Source organism: Triticum aestivum, chromosome 1A (assembly GCF_018294505.1).
Source record: "Triticum aestivum cultivar Chinese Spring chromosome 1A, IWGSC CS RefSeq v2.1, whole genome shotgun sequence".
Classification (NCBI taxonomy): Eukaryota; Viridiplantae; Streptophyta; class Magnoliopsida; order Poales; family Poaceae; genus Triticum; species Triticum aestivum.
In genome coordinates, this window is record NC_057794.1 from 244,654,321 (window position 1) to 244,670,078 (window position 15,758).

The window sequence follows — 15,758 nt, forward strand, 5'->3', positions numbered from 1 at the left end:
TATTTTGATGAGATGTATGTTGTCTTTCCTCTAGTAGTGTCACGTGAACGTCGACTACATGACACTTAACCATGATTTGGGCCTAGTGAAGGCATTGAAGTAGCAAGTAGATGATGGGTTGCTAGAGTGACAGAATCTTAAACCATAGTTTATGCATTGCTTCATAAGGGGCTGATTTGGATCCACATGTTTAATGCTATGGTTAGATTTATCTTAATTCTTCTTTCATAGTTGTGGATGCTTGCGAGAGGGGTTAATCATAAGTGGGAGGCTTGTCCAAGTAATGACAACACCCAAGCACCAGTCCACACACTTATCAAATTATCAAAGTAACGAACGCGAATCATATGAGCATGATGAAAACTAACTTGATGATAATTCCCATGTGTCATCGGGAGCACTTTGCTTTATATAAGAGTTCGTCCAGGCTTGTCCTTTGTTATAAAAATGATTGAGCCACCTTGCTCCACCTTTTCTACACTTGTTTACTTGTTACCCGTTATGAATTACCTTGCTACCAAACTAGTTGTTACCGATAATTTCAGTGCTGCAGAGAATACCTTGCTGAAAACCGCTTGTCATTTCCTTCTACTCCTCATTGGGTTCGACACTCTTACTTATCAAAAGGACTACAATTGATCCCCTATACTTGTGGGTCATAAAGACTCTTTTCTGGCACCGTTGCCGGGGAGTGAAGCGCCTTTGGTAAGTGGAATTTGGTAAGGAAACATTTATAGTACGTGCTGAAATTTACTGTTACTTGTTACTATGGAAAACCATCCTTTGAGGGGTTTGTTCGGGGTATCTTCACCTCGACCGAAATCACAAAGATTTACCCCTCAACCTACTGCACCTACTTAAAATATTTATTATGATATTCCTTTGGGTATGATAGAGAAACTGCTAGCTAGTCTTTATGAAGTTTGTGGATTATTTAAGCTTGCAGGTTTACCCGGAGATGAAGTTCAGAATAAAGTCTTCCCTTATCTTTGAAGGGAAAGACATTGAAATGGTATAGGCTATGTGATGATATTGGAGCTTTGGATTGGAATTGATTGAAATTGGAATTTCATCAGAAGTTTTATCCTATGCATCTAGTTCATCATGACCGGAATTATACATATAATTTTTGGCCTCGTGAAGGAGAAAGTATCACTCAACCTTGGGGGAGGCTTAAGTCAATGATGTATTCATGCCCCAATCATGATCTCTCAAGAGAAATTATTTTTCAAAATTTTTATGCTATGCTTTCTCATAATGATCAATCCATATCAATACTTCTTGTACCGGTTCTTTTATAAAGAAGACTATTGGATTCAGATGAGATCTTTTGGAAAGAGTTAAACGCAACTATGAAGATTAGGAACTCAACAAAGGTAAATAGTCAGGTATAAAACTTGAGTTTGATTGTGTTAAATCTTTTATGGATACTAATGCTTTTCACAGGTTTAGCACTAAGTATGGACTTGACTATGAGATAGTAGCTTCTTTTTGTGAATCTTTTGCTACTCATGTTGATCTCCCCAAGGAGAAGTGGTTTAAATATCACCCCCGTTGAAATAGAAATATAAGAACCTACTAAAGCTAAAGAAGAAATTATTACTTATAGTGTTAATCTAGTTATTCCTACTGCTTATATTGAGAAACCACCTTTTCCTGTTAGGAAAAAAGAACATGCTAGGGTTTCAACTATGGTCAACAAAAGTTATATGAGAACACCTACACCCTCTGAACAAATTAAAGTTGAACGTAATGTTGCTATGGTTAAAGATCTTTTGGTTGATAATATTGATGGGCATGTTATTTATTTCTGTGGTGAAGCTGCTATAATTGCTAAACCTGATGATAAGGATAAAAATAAACCTGTTGTTGGCATGCCTATTGTCTTTGTTGAAATAGGAGATCATTGTTATCATGGCTTATGTGATTTGGGTGCTAGTGTGAGTGCTATCCCGTTTACTCTATATCAAGAAATTATGAATGATATTGCACCTGCTGAGATAGAAGATATTGATGTTACTATTGAACTTGCGAATAGAGATACTATCACACCACTTGGGATTGTTAGATATGTTGAAGTCTTGTGTAGGAAAATAAAATACCCTACTGATTTTCTAGTTCTTGGTTCCCCACAAGATGATTTTTGTCCCATTATATTTGGTAGACCTTTCGTGAATACAGTTAATGCTAAGATTGATTGCACTAAGAAAACTGTTAGTGTTAATTTTGGTGATGTGTCTTATGAGTTTAATTTCTCCAAATTCCGTAGACAACCTCATGATAAAGAATTGTCTAGTAAGTATGAAATTATTGGCCTTGCTTCTATTTCCGTGCCTCCTGCTGAACCATTAGAACAATACTTGCTAGACCATGAAAATGATATGCATATGAATGAAAGAGATGAAATAGATGAGATATTCTTTAAACAAATTCCTATTTTGAAACATAATTTGCCTGTAGAGACTCTTGGAGATCCTCTTCCACCCAAGAGTGATCCCGTGTTCGAGCTTAAGCAATTGCCTGATACATTGAAATATGCCTACCTTGATGAAAAGAAGATATATCCTGTTATTATTAGTGCTAACCTTTCAGAGCATGAAGAAAAGAGATTACTGAAAATTCCGAGAAAGCACTGTGCCACTATTGGATATACTCTTGATGATCTTAAGGGAATTAGTCCCACTCTATGTCAGCATAAGATTAATATGGAGCCTGATGCTAAGTCAGTTGTTGATCACCAGCGATGGTTAAATCCTAAGATGAAGGAAGTGGTAAGAAATGAAATATTAAAGCTTCTGGAAGCATGTATAATCTATCCTATAGCTGATAGCAGATGGGTAAGTCCTGTTCATTGTGTTCCTAAGAAGGGAGGTATTACTATTGTCCCTAATGATAAAAATGAACTTATCAAATTCTAGAAAGATTATCAAAACATACACATTTCTGTTTTCTAGATGGATACTTTGGTTTTCAGAAATACCTGTGTCACAAGAGGGTCAAGAAAAAACTACTTTTACATGCCCTTTTGGTACTTTTTCTTATAGACGTATGCCTTTTGGTTTATGTAATGCACCTGCTACCTTTCAAAGATGTATGAATGCTATATTATCTGACTTTTGTGAAAAGATCGTTGAGGTTTTCATGGATGATTTTTCCGTTTACGGAGCTTCTTTTGATGATTGCTTAAGTAACCTTGATCGAGTTTTGCAAAGATGTGAAGAAACTAATATTATCTTGAATTAGGAGAAGTGACACTTTATGGTGAATGAAGGTATCGTCTTGGGGCATAAAATTTCCGAAAGAGGTATTGAATTTGATAAAGCTAAAGTTGACGCAATAAGAAGTTTCCTTGGTCATGCTGGTTTCTATAGGAGATTTATTAAAGACTCCTCTAAAATTTCTAGGCCTCTTACTAATCTCTTGCAACAAGATGTTTGATTGCTTGTATCTGCATTGGTAATTCCACGAAGAGGAGAGGATGATGCAGCACAACAAAGGTAAGTATTTTCCTCGGTTATGAAACCAAGGTTATCAATCTAGTAGGAGAACCAAGCAACACTATATAAACATCACCTGCAGAAAAACCACAAAAACTTGCAACCCAATGCGTAAGAGGGGTTGTCGATCCCTCCTCGGGATTGAGATAGTTTAAATTGTATGAGATTGGATAAATAGATCTAGCAAAAACACAAAATAAAATAAATAAAGAAAAGGTGCAGCAAGGTATTTTTGGATTAATATTTGAAAACAATATGATATGAAATAGACCCGGGGGCCGTAGATTTCACTAGAGGCTTCTCTCGAGAAAATAGCATACAGTTGGTAAACAAATTACTGTTGGGAAATGTATAGAAAAGCGAATAATCATGACGATATCCAAGGCAATTATCATGTATATAGGCATCATGTCCAAGATTAGTAGACCGATTCCTGCCTGCATCTACTACTATTACTCCACACATTGAATGCTATCCAACATCCAGCTAGTGTATTAAGTTCATGGTAAAACGAAGTAATGCAATAAGAAGGATGAGCTGATGTAGACAAGATCTATTCATGTGGGAATAGACCCCATCCTTTTATCCTTAATGGCACAGATCTCCTTCTGTCACTGAGATTGAGCACCGCAAGATCGAACCCATCACAAAGCACCTCTTCCCATGGCAAGAAAATCAATCTAGTTGGCCAAACCAAACCAACGTTTTCGAGAAGAAATACGAGGCTATAACAATCATGCTTAAGCGAGTTTAACAAAGACTCAAAGAATATTCATGGATAGAACTGATCATAACCTCACAATTCATCGGATCCCAACAAACACACCACAAAAGTTACTACATCAAATGGAACTCCAAGAACATCGAGGAGAACATTGTATTGTAGATCAAAAAGAGAGAAGAAGCCATCTAGCTATTGCCTACGGACCCGTATGTCTGTGGTGAACTACTCACGCATGATCGGAGGGGCAAGGGTGATGATGAAGAACCCCTCCGTGATCGTTGACCCCTCTGACAGAGTGCCGGAGAAGGCCTCTAGATTGGATCTCGTGGTTCTGGATCTCACGGAAGCTGGAATTGTGTTTTGACGACTCCCTAGTGTTCCTGGAATATTAGAGTATTTATAGAGCCAAGATACGGTGGAGGGGGTTCCTATGGGCCCCACTACCCACCAGGGCATGCCCAGGGGCCCCGGCGCGCCCTGGTTCCTAGTGGGCCCCACAGGACCTCTCTGGTGCACATCTTGGGCCACCTAGGTGTCTTCTGGGTAAAAAAATCTCCTGAAAGTTTCGCTGCATTTGGACTTGGTTTGATATGGATATTCTGCGAAGTAAAAAACAAGAAAAAAAATAACAACTGACACTAGGCACTATGTCAATAGGTTAGTCCCAAAAAATGATAAAAAGTTGCTAGTAAATGAATATAAAACATCCAAGAGTGAAACTTTAATAGGATGGACAATAATAAAAATTATAGATACGTTGGAGACGTATCAGCATCCCCAAGCTTAATTCCCGCTCGTCCTCGAGTAGGTAAATGATAAAAACAGAAATTTTGATGTGGAATGCTACCCATCATATTTATCACATATTCTTTTCTTTTGTAGCATGGACATTTGGACTTTAGATGATTCAAAGCAATAGCCTATAATTTTACATGAAGACCTCAATACTCAAGCATATCAACAAGCAACCATGTCTTTCAAAATATCAACACTAAAGAAAGCTATCCCTAGCCCATTATCCTCAATCATCGATCCATTCATGAAACACACTCAAATATGAGCTACATCTAATGCTCAAGCATGATAATAGTGCTACCTAGTTGGTTCTTTATAAGAGAAGATGGAGACTCAGTAAAAATTAAAATTGCATAAAAGTAAATAGATAGGCCCTTCGCAGAGTGAAGCAGAGATTTGTAGAGGCGCCAGAACTCAAAGCTTAAATTGAGAGATAAAATTGTTTTGAGAGGAATGCTTTTCCCGTCAACAAAAACGACCGAGAATTCCCAATACTTTCCATGCTAGATACATCATAGGCAGTTTCCAAACATAAAGTGAAGTTTATTCCTTTTTTCACCATTATTTCACAATCCATGGCTAGCCGTATCCACGGGTGCCTTCCATACCAACACTTTCCAAGGAATTTATTATTGAAAAAATAAAGTAAATTTGTTTTTCAATTCGGTACTGGGCATCCCTATTACCGCCACACTCTCATGCAATGACAAGTGAATATTAGGCCCAGTTCTTATGGCCGATTCTACCAAAATCTTGAGAATCGACCCTCCACCCAGCTTCTCCCAGAATCTCGAACCCATATTTTTTTGACAATTCTACATGTTTACATCCTAACTAGTTAGGATTGTAAAAAAATATATGGGTTCAAGATTCTGAATGAGGCTGGGGGAGGACCGATTCTCAAGATTCTGGGAGAATCGGCCAAAAGAACTAGGCCAACGCTCATCTTGAGAATAACACATCTAGCATGGAAAAATATTGGCCACCCCCTACTGCTTCATGAGGGGTACGAATACACAAAAAAGAAATTCATTTTGAAAATTAGAGTTGGCACATACAAATTTAATTGGAACGGCATGGAAATACACATATAGGTAGGTATGGTGGACTCATTTGGCACAACTTGGTTTAAGGAGTTTGGATGCACAAGCAGTATTTCCGCATAGTACAAGGGAAGGCTAGCAAATAGATTGAGAAACAACCAACCAAGAAATGAAAACAATCATAAACAAGCATTAAACATAACTAACACCAAATAATGCACCATAAGTAGGATGTAACTTCATTGCATAACTATTGACTTTCATGCTTGAATAGGGAATCACAAACCTTAACACCAATATTCTTACTAAAGCATAATTACTCACCAACATGACTCACATATTACTTTCTCTGTATCGCAAAACTATTGCAAGGAATCAAGTTTTAATATCCAATGATCTTCATGATAGTTTTTATTATCCCTCTTGAATATCTATCACTTTGGGACTAGTTTCATATAATACCATTGCTTATAACAAGCTCTCAAACAAATTTAAGTGAAGAACAAGAGCATAAATATTTCTTCAACATTTTCAACTCTCAAAATAATTTAAGTGAAGCAATGAGAGGATATTTGTTTAAAATTTTACTAACTCTCAAAATAATCGAAGTGAAGCATGAGAGCATTTCTTCAAAAGTTAAACAATCACTGTGCTAAAAAAGATATAAGTGAAGCACTAGAGCAATTCCATAGCTCAAATTTTTTAAGTGAAGCACATAGAGCAATTCTAACAAATCATGGCATCATTATGGCTCTCTCAAATAGGTGTGTCCAGAAAGGATGACTGTGACAAACTAAAAAGCAAAACAAGCAAAGACTCATATAAGACAAGACGCTCCAAGCAAAACTCATGATATGTGATGAATAAAAATATAGCTCAAAGTAAAATTACCAATGGTCGTTAGAAGAAAGAGGGGATGCCTTCCGAGATGCCATGGGGTCCCCCAAGATTAGGCTCTTTTCACTCCTAATTCCTTCATCCATCGTGATCTCACCCAAAACTTGAAATCTTCAGTCCCACAAAACTTAACAAAAACCTTCATGAGATCCGTTAGTATAATAAAGCAAATCACCACTTTAAGTACCATTGCAAACCCATTCAAATTTTATTATTGCATTATACCTAATGTATTCTAACTTTTCTATGGCTTATACCCCCCGATATACTCCATAGATTCATCAAAATAAGCACACAATGCAACGAAAACAGACTCTATCAAAAACCAAATAGTCTTTAGTAATTTGGACTTTGATCATACTTCTCTAACTCCAAAAATTCTGAAAAATTAGTACAACATAGGAAATTTGTATATCAATCTTGTGTAAAACATTCAGAATTTTATCATGCTTCTACGATTTTTAACAATTATGCTACTGGGCGCAAATGTTTCTGTTTTCCAACAAGATCAAATCAACTATCACCCAACATGATCCTAAAGGCTTTACTTGGCACAAACACTAATTAGAACATAAAGAAACAATCATAACAATAGCTTAATTGTTTCAACACACAAAAACAGAAAGAAAAAGAGAAAAATATATTTTATTCATTGGGTTGCCTCCCAACAAGCGCTATCGTTTTATACCCCTAGCTAGGCATAATGCATAGATTCAAGTATTGTCATCTTTACTTTTTGCTCCACAGGTTGCCCTCATGATTGATTCATATTGTGTCTTAATTCTAGTCTAGGGGAGTGTTCCATACCCTTTCTCAAAGGAAACTAAAATTTAATATTCCCTTCTTTCATCATTAATTATAGGACAAGACAGATTGCAATCAATATCAAGAACAATAAAATATATGGGCACACAGTTCCTATTTGCAAGAATAAGAACATCAATAATTCTTCCCAAAAGTTTTTTAATAGTAGAATCCGCCAAGTGCAAATTAAGAGAGCATTCTTGAATATTGGTAAAACCAAGTACATCACAAAGAGATTTTGGAATTGTGGAAACACTAGCACCCAAATCACATAGAGCATAACACTCATAATTTTCAATCTTGACTTTAATGGTGGGTTCCCATTCAACATATAATTTTCTAGGAATTGAAATATCTAATTCTAGCTTTTCTTCTAAAGCTTTCATCATCGCTTCTACAATATGTTTAGTAAAATTTTATTTTGTTCATAGGCATTGGGTGAATTTATCATGGATTGCAACAAAGAAATACATTCAATCAAAAAGAAACTATCATAATTTAAGTCTTTGTAATCCAAAAGAGTGGGCACATCACTGGTTTAAGTTTTGATCTCTCCAAACCCACTTTTATCAAAATTTTCAACAAGATTTTCACCCTCCGAATCATGAGGATGTCTTCTATCTAAAGTTGACTCTTCTTCAGTCCTCTTATTATCAATTTTAACATTACTAAACAAGGAATCAATAGAAGAAACTCCAATCATTTTAATATCTTCATCATTATGGTGAAAGCAATCAGGAAAAAACGCTCTTTCTAAAAATTCTCCTTTAGCTCTAAGAATAATGGTTCTTTTCTTACTTTCATCCATAGAAACATATAAAGCTTTAACTGATGCATTCATATCAACCTTGGGTGGAAAAATTTAAATCCTGAGATTTTCTACATCATGAGTAATTCTATCAATGTTTCTTGACATATCATCAATCTTATTCAATTTTTCTCCTATCGTAGTGTTGAAAACTTTTTGCGCATTGATAAATTCTTTAATATTACTCTCAAGATCAGAGGGCATCCTATTATTATTAGAGAAATTACCATAGGAAAAGGCCTAGGATTAAAATTACCTCTATAAGCATTGTTATTAATATTGTTTCGCAAGACAAAATTCACATCTACGTGATCATTATTTTCTCAACCAAAGTAGACAAAGGCACATCATTAATATTAATAGGAGCATTTTTACTAGCAATCAATTTCATAAGAGCATCAATTTTTTCACTCAAAGTACTAATTTCCTCAACAGAATTAACCTTTTTACTAGTAGGAGCTCTTTCGGTATGCCATCGTGAATAATTTACCATGATATTAGCTAGCAATTTAGTAGCTTCACCCAAAGTAATTTCCATAAAATTACCACCTGCGGCGGAATCTAAAAGATTTCTAGAAACAAAGTGCAATCCCGCATAATTTTTTTGTATAATCATCCATAGATTTAGACCATGAGTAGGAAAATTTCTTAGCATTGATTTCATTCTTTCCCAGGATTATGCAACATGTTCATGCTCAAGTTTCTTAAAATTCATGATTTGGTTTCTAAGGGAAATAATTTTCACGGGCCGAAAATGAAGGAAATATGCCCTGGAGGCAATAATAAAGTTATTATTTATTTCCTTATATCATGATAAATGTTTATTATTCATGCTAGAATTGTATTAACCGGAAACATAATACATGTGTGAATACATAGACAAACAGAGTGTCACTAGTATGCCTCTACTTGACTAGCTCGTTGATCGAAGATGGTTATGTTTCCTAACCATAGACATGAGTTGTCATTTGATTAACGGGATCACATCATTAGGAGAATGATGTGATTGACTTGACCCATTCCGTGAGCTTAGCACTTGATTGTTTAGTTTGTTGCTATTGCTTTCTTCATAACTTATACATGTTCCTGTGACTATGAGATTATGCAACTCCTGTTTACCGGAGGAACACTTTGTGTGCTACCAAACGTCACAATGTAACTAGGTGATTATAAAGGTGCTCTACAGGTGTCTCCGAAGGTACTTGTTGGGTTGGCGTATTCTGAGATTAGGATTTGTCACTCCGATTGTCGGAGAGGTATCTCTGGGCCCACTCGGTAATGCACATCACTTAAGCCTTGCAAGCATTGCAACTAATGAGTTAGTTACGGAATGATGTATTACGGAACGAGTAAAGAGACTTGCCAGTAACGAGAATGAACTAGGTATTGGAATACCGACGATCGAATCTCGGGCAAGTAACATACCGATGACAAAGGGAACAACGTATGTTGTTATGCGGTTTGACCGATAAAGATCTTCATAGAATATGTAGGAACCAATATGAGCATCCAGGTTCCGCTATTGGTTATTGACCGGAGACGTGTCTCGGTCATGTCTACATAGTTCTCGAACCTGTAGGGTCCGCACGCTTAAAGTTTGGTGACAATCGTAATTAGGGTTTTTGTGTTTTGATGTACCGAAGGTTTTTCGGAGTCCCGGATGTGATCACGGACATGACGAGGAGTCTCGAAATGGCCGAGACAGAAAGATTGATATATTGGAAGCCTATATTTGGATATCGGAATCGTTCCGGGTGAAATCGGGATTTTACCGGAGTACCTGGGGGGTTACCGGAACCCCCCAGGGGTTAATGGGCCTACATGGGCCCTAAGGGAGAAGAGGAGGGCCGGCCAGGGCAGGCCGCGTGCCCCTCCCCCCTAGTCCGAATAGGACAAGGAAGGGGGGGGGGGCGGCGCCCCCCTTTCCTCTTTCCCCCTTCCGCTTTCCTTCTCCAACAAGGCAAGAAGGGGGAGTCCTACTCACGGTGGGAGTAGGACTCCTCCAGGCGCACCCCTAGGGGCCGGCTGCACCTCCCCCTCCCTCCTTTATATACGGGGGCAAGGGGGCACCCCATGACACACAAGTTGATCTTCGTGATCGTTCCTTAGCCGTGTGCGGTGCCCCCTTCCATCATATTCCACCTCGGTCATATCGTAGCGGTGCTTAGGCAAAGCCCTGCGTCGGTAGAACATCATCACCGTCATCACGCCGTCGTGCTGACGAAACTCTCCCTCAACACTCGGCTGGATCGGAGCTCGAGGGACGTCACCGAGTTGAATGTGTGCAGAACTCGGAGGTGCCGTACGTTCGGTACTTGGATCGGTCGGATCGGGAAGACGTATGACTACTTCCTCTATGTTGTGTCAACGCTTCCGTTGCCGGTCTACGAGGGTACATAGACAACACTCTCCCCTCTCGTTGCTATGCGTCACCATGATCTTGCGTGTGCGTAGGATTTTTTTTGAAATTACTATGTTCCCCAACAGAAAATACTTAGTAATAAAAGCATCCTTGCACTTATCCCAGGAATCAATACTATTACGAGGCAAAGATGAAAACCAAATTTTGGCACGACACTGGTACGCGTCGGTGCTATACAAACGATTTTAATCCCTTTCCGCAACGGCGTTCGGAACCATCACCAAGTGAGTGACTGCGATAGGGGGGTCCTTCCCACCGCAACCTAGAAACTGTCATGGATATGCCCTCCTAGCACACACGCTCGGCAAAATGAGGTCGTGTGTGACCGGCGGGCGCTCAAATATGGTTATACGCATAGTAGTGCTAAAAATACAATTATACATGCGAAACCGTTTCTGGTTGTAAGTACATCCCACACAGTCTGTCCCTGCTAAACGTTTCTGTTCGTATGTACATCCCACACAGTCGCTCCAAGGAAAATGTTTCCTTTCGCGGGTACATCACACACAATTTTCCCCATTAAATCATTTATGATAGAGTTGCCATTGCACATGATATTAAATTTTTTATCATTTGCGTTATTGAATGCATCACACATGGTGCGTAGAAGAAACTCTATGGCAAAGGCTGTCCATCGCGTACAATTTTATGTGGTAAACGTTTGCGCAAGGTGGCCTAACACAAACAGTTTTCAAGAGGATGTTGTGTGTGATTGTGTGTGTGAAGTGGAGATTGATCGCACACGTAGTGGATCCTAGAAACATGTCTGATCTCCCTGTCTATCACAGACGTTTCGCTTTCGCAGACCCTGTGTAGTGTAATCTCTAATTAATCCCTAATTTTAAAATCACATGTTTTGAACTTGAAAGTAGGCAATCACTTATTTCATATCCAACATGTTTGTTACAAATATAGGTCCGACCACGAATGCATAATTCGATGCAAAGGTACATATACTAAAGAACTACAAAAGCACCAAGTAAAGAATGATGAACCATAGTTGTACTAAAGACTGTAAAGAGAGAGGTGAAATACATTTTGGTTGCCGGAGAAGGTGAAGCGGAATGCCCATATTGTGCCCTCCTCCATGCGTAATGCGCGCATGACTCTAGGCCAACCCCTTGTGATGGCTGCCCGTCGATCCTTCACTGTCTTCATTACGACTTCTCGATGCTCATTGTAGTCTGGATGAAATACTTTAAACTTTATTATGTGCCACCAATCATGTACTTTGCGAGGTAATCTTGAGTGAACTGCTTCGGGAACCACTGCGAACGAAAAAGATTCAGACATTGTTGTCTAACAACTCATTATGAGCAGTAAAAAGAGAAGGCTGCAGAGTTTGTAGTTACCATCCTACAACTCACTGTTGTGTTGGATAGAGCATAAACAAATAATTTGCTTGCCATCATTCGTATCTTTTTGCTAATAATCCTTATCAGTTTCCTCACTTGATGCTTGTTCATGAATATCTCATTGCCCCATACGCAAAAAGGGTCGATGCATGGATCCTTGCGAAGGGCATATGTACCTACAAGCAACAAGTCAATATCAGAAGCTAACAAGTGTCCAGGCCTGGATCTATATGCACTACATTATGGAACTACGGGGGGAGTGCAAGCTGAGGGACGAAGCTAACCTCTGCGGAAAATGGTGGCCACTCCCGTTGTTGTCCTGCATAAGTAGTGGAAAGGCATGATAAGTACAACAACCTTAACATCAAACAAATATAGCAAATGTAAACAACATCATCTCCAAATGATAGCTTGAATGTGTTGGTTTCAGCATGCTGTTAAAGTAGATATAAAATGGAAGGCAATGCTACCGACAGCAGGCTTGACAGCCATCAAATATTGCAATTCAAACGGGTATTATTGAAAATGAATAGAACGTAGGTAATGCTTAAACATCACACTGGATAAATATGTAAAACTAAAATAAAGGGCATGTGTTAACTACACCAGGCATAACTGGAACCAATTATAGCCGTTCGAATTGGTATTGATGTAGTCGAGCGGCACAATACCGACTTGCACATAATGAACAACATATTGTGAATGACTGAAATAAACAAGGCATAAATGATCAGTATAACAACCAAATATAGCCATTGAAAACTGGACAGAGTCTCACTACAACCAACCTAACAAGCAAATACAGATAAACAGGGCATATGCTTGAAAAGTAGAGAAATGCTCACTGCAACCAACGTAACAAGCAAATACAAATAAACAAGGCATCTTCTTGAAAACTGGACAAATGCAAAAAAAGAACCTAACAACCAAATACAGATAAACAAGGCATCTGCTTGATAACGGACAAATGCTCACTTCAACCAAACTAAGAACAAATACATATAAACAAGGCATCTGCTTGATAACTGGAAAAATGCTTACTTCAACCCACCTAACAACCAAATACAAATAAACAAGGCATCTACTCACTATAAACAACCAAATATAGCCATTCATGAAACTACTTAAACATCACATAGCCCTATTGAACAATACATTTTTGCATAAATGAAATAATTAAACACGACACAGTTAAAGCACCGCATGGCAAATGCTACTACAACAAAGGGTACGGGTTGGCAAGCTAGAAAAGGTAAGATTTGCTGATAGGATGTTGCCTCACATTTCATGAAAGGGATCCTTCCAGCTGGAAGAGCACAAACCCATGGTGTGATCTCTGATGTCACAGATGGGTTGTTTCACCTTGGAAGAACCTTCGTGGGTTCTCTCCTCATGGTCGTGGTCGTGGTCGATGAGATCTGACTTGGCAATTGAGGATCCCAAGCCGCCGCCGTAAAACATGTCCTTCAGAAATGGCAAAATGGGCTTGATGGCGTATAAGGATTGCAAATCCTTGACCGCTTGGCGGAGGAGATCAACGACAGGGCCATCGAAGTGATCGACGGCAGTTGAACCAGGGGGGTTGGGGATGGACCACTTAACCTGTGACATGGCCGGCGTGAAGCCGTCACTATTGACGAGCTTGATGTCGTAGCCAGCTTTCCCGAGATACAGTAATACGCTAGCCCGCTGACATGAAGCCTTCGGCATGGCAACGCAGTCAACGTCTTTGCTGGCCTCTGCGGCGACATGTTGCTCTGGGATCGACAGGTCGGGGCGAACGACGGCCACCTCGCCAACATCCGCCGGAGAGGCCATGATAAATCTCTTCTTGGCCGAATGCTCATTGGGCTCCCCAGGATACGTGGTCGAGCTTAGGCTGCGACATTCTAGAGCAGGGGATGCGGATCTGGCGGGGAGGGACACCGCAAGCCTCATCTGAAAACTCAGGGGAGTGGGGCGACGGTATGGAAATCGCTGGGTAACCTGAACTTTATTTTCTAAGCTAGGAAGAACGGGCAGGCCGGCAGGGGTTGGCGGCGGTGCCGGTGGCGACCGCAAGCTAGGGTTTGAGGGGGGAGGGGGTGGGTGGGGGACTGTGGAGGGGTGGTGGTGTTTGAGGATACGCCACGACTACTGAATTTTTTTAGTAATGGTGGGTGGAGATGGTGGTGGACGAGGGAGGGCAACGGTTCAAATGCCTCGGCTACTACAATTTTACTATAAGGTCGGTGCTGGAGGAGTGTGGGCGACGGTTGAAGTACGGCGGCTACTAAAATTTGGGTAAAGGAATTGATGCGGGGTGGGAGTGCCCAAGATCATGCATGGTCCAATAAGAATATGCGTGTATGATAATAAAGAAAAGTGGCAGAACCGCCGATTTTTGCAATGCTCAAGGCGGGTAATTTGTTTTTATATTTCTAGCTAGCTGATCTATCGCACATGGTTCATCCTAACTTCAAAATAAACTTACCCGCCTTTAGCTTGCGCAGGTGGTGATTTTACAGCGCACTTGCATCGCACACGGTTAAGCCAGTACCTCCACCCTTTGCTCGCGCTTGCGCAGTCGTGGTGATTTTACAACGCACTTGCATCGCACACGGTTGAGCCAGTACCTCCACCTTTGCTCGCGCTTGCGCAGTCATCGTGATTCACAGCACACTTGCATCGCACACTGTTAAGATATTATACCCGTGTCCGTTGAGCGTCATCAGAGTCTTTGCAGCAAAAAAACGTTAGAGAGGGTCAGAAGACAGCAACACCAGCATGTGGCCCAAATATATATGAGTAAAAAGGGTGGTCTATGATGTTCAAAATTCCAATGCACAACTTTGACCGCGCGGGCCCACAGTTGGGCGCGTCGTCGAAGATCGATGAGAGGGGCCAGAAGTCAAGAACCACCTGGAAGTGGCCAAACATATGTAGGAATATAGGGTGTGATGTTTAAAACCTTAAATACACAATGCATAACTTTGGTGGCACCTACCTCGCAAACCCAAAAGGACCCTTGGATATATCTATAATGACATAATGTCGTAGCTAGCTAGGTGTAACATCCCAAATTTTACCATGGAATGTTATACATTAGATCATCATTGCATATCATATTATATTTTGCTTTTGGTTTGATCCTAGGAATTTCTACGCAACTCAAGGACCCACAGAGAGAGTTGGGAAATTCATTATTTTAATATTTGAGTTTTCTCAAATTTTGAGAATAGGATCATTTGATTTTTATTATTTTATCATCAATTATTTCTATTACAAAAATAAGAGAGAGGGAATAAAATGACTTTCCCAAAATAAAGAAAATATTGAGGATTTAATAATAAAATCAAATAAGATTTTATTTCAGAGTTTTTCGTTATTTTATTTGAATTTAGGAAAAATGTGTGTTTTTCAAAATTGCATTT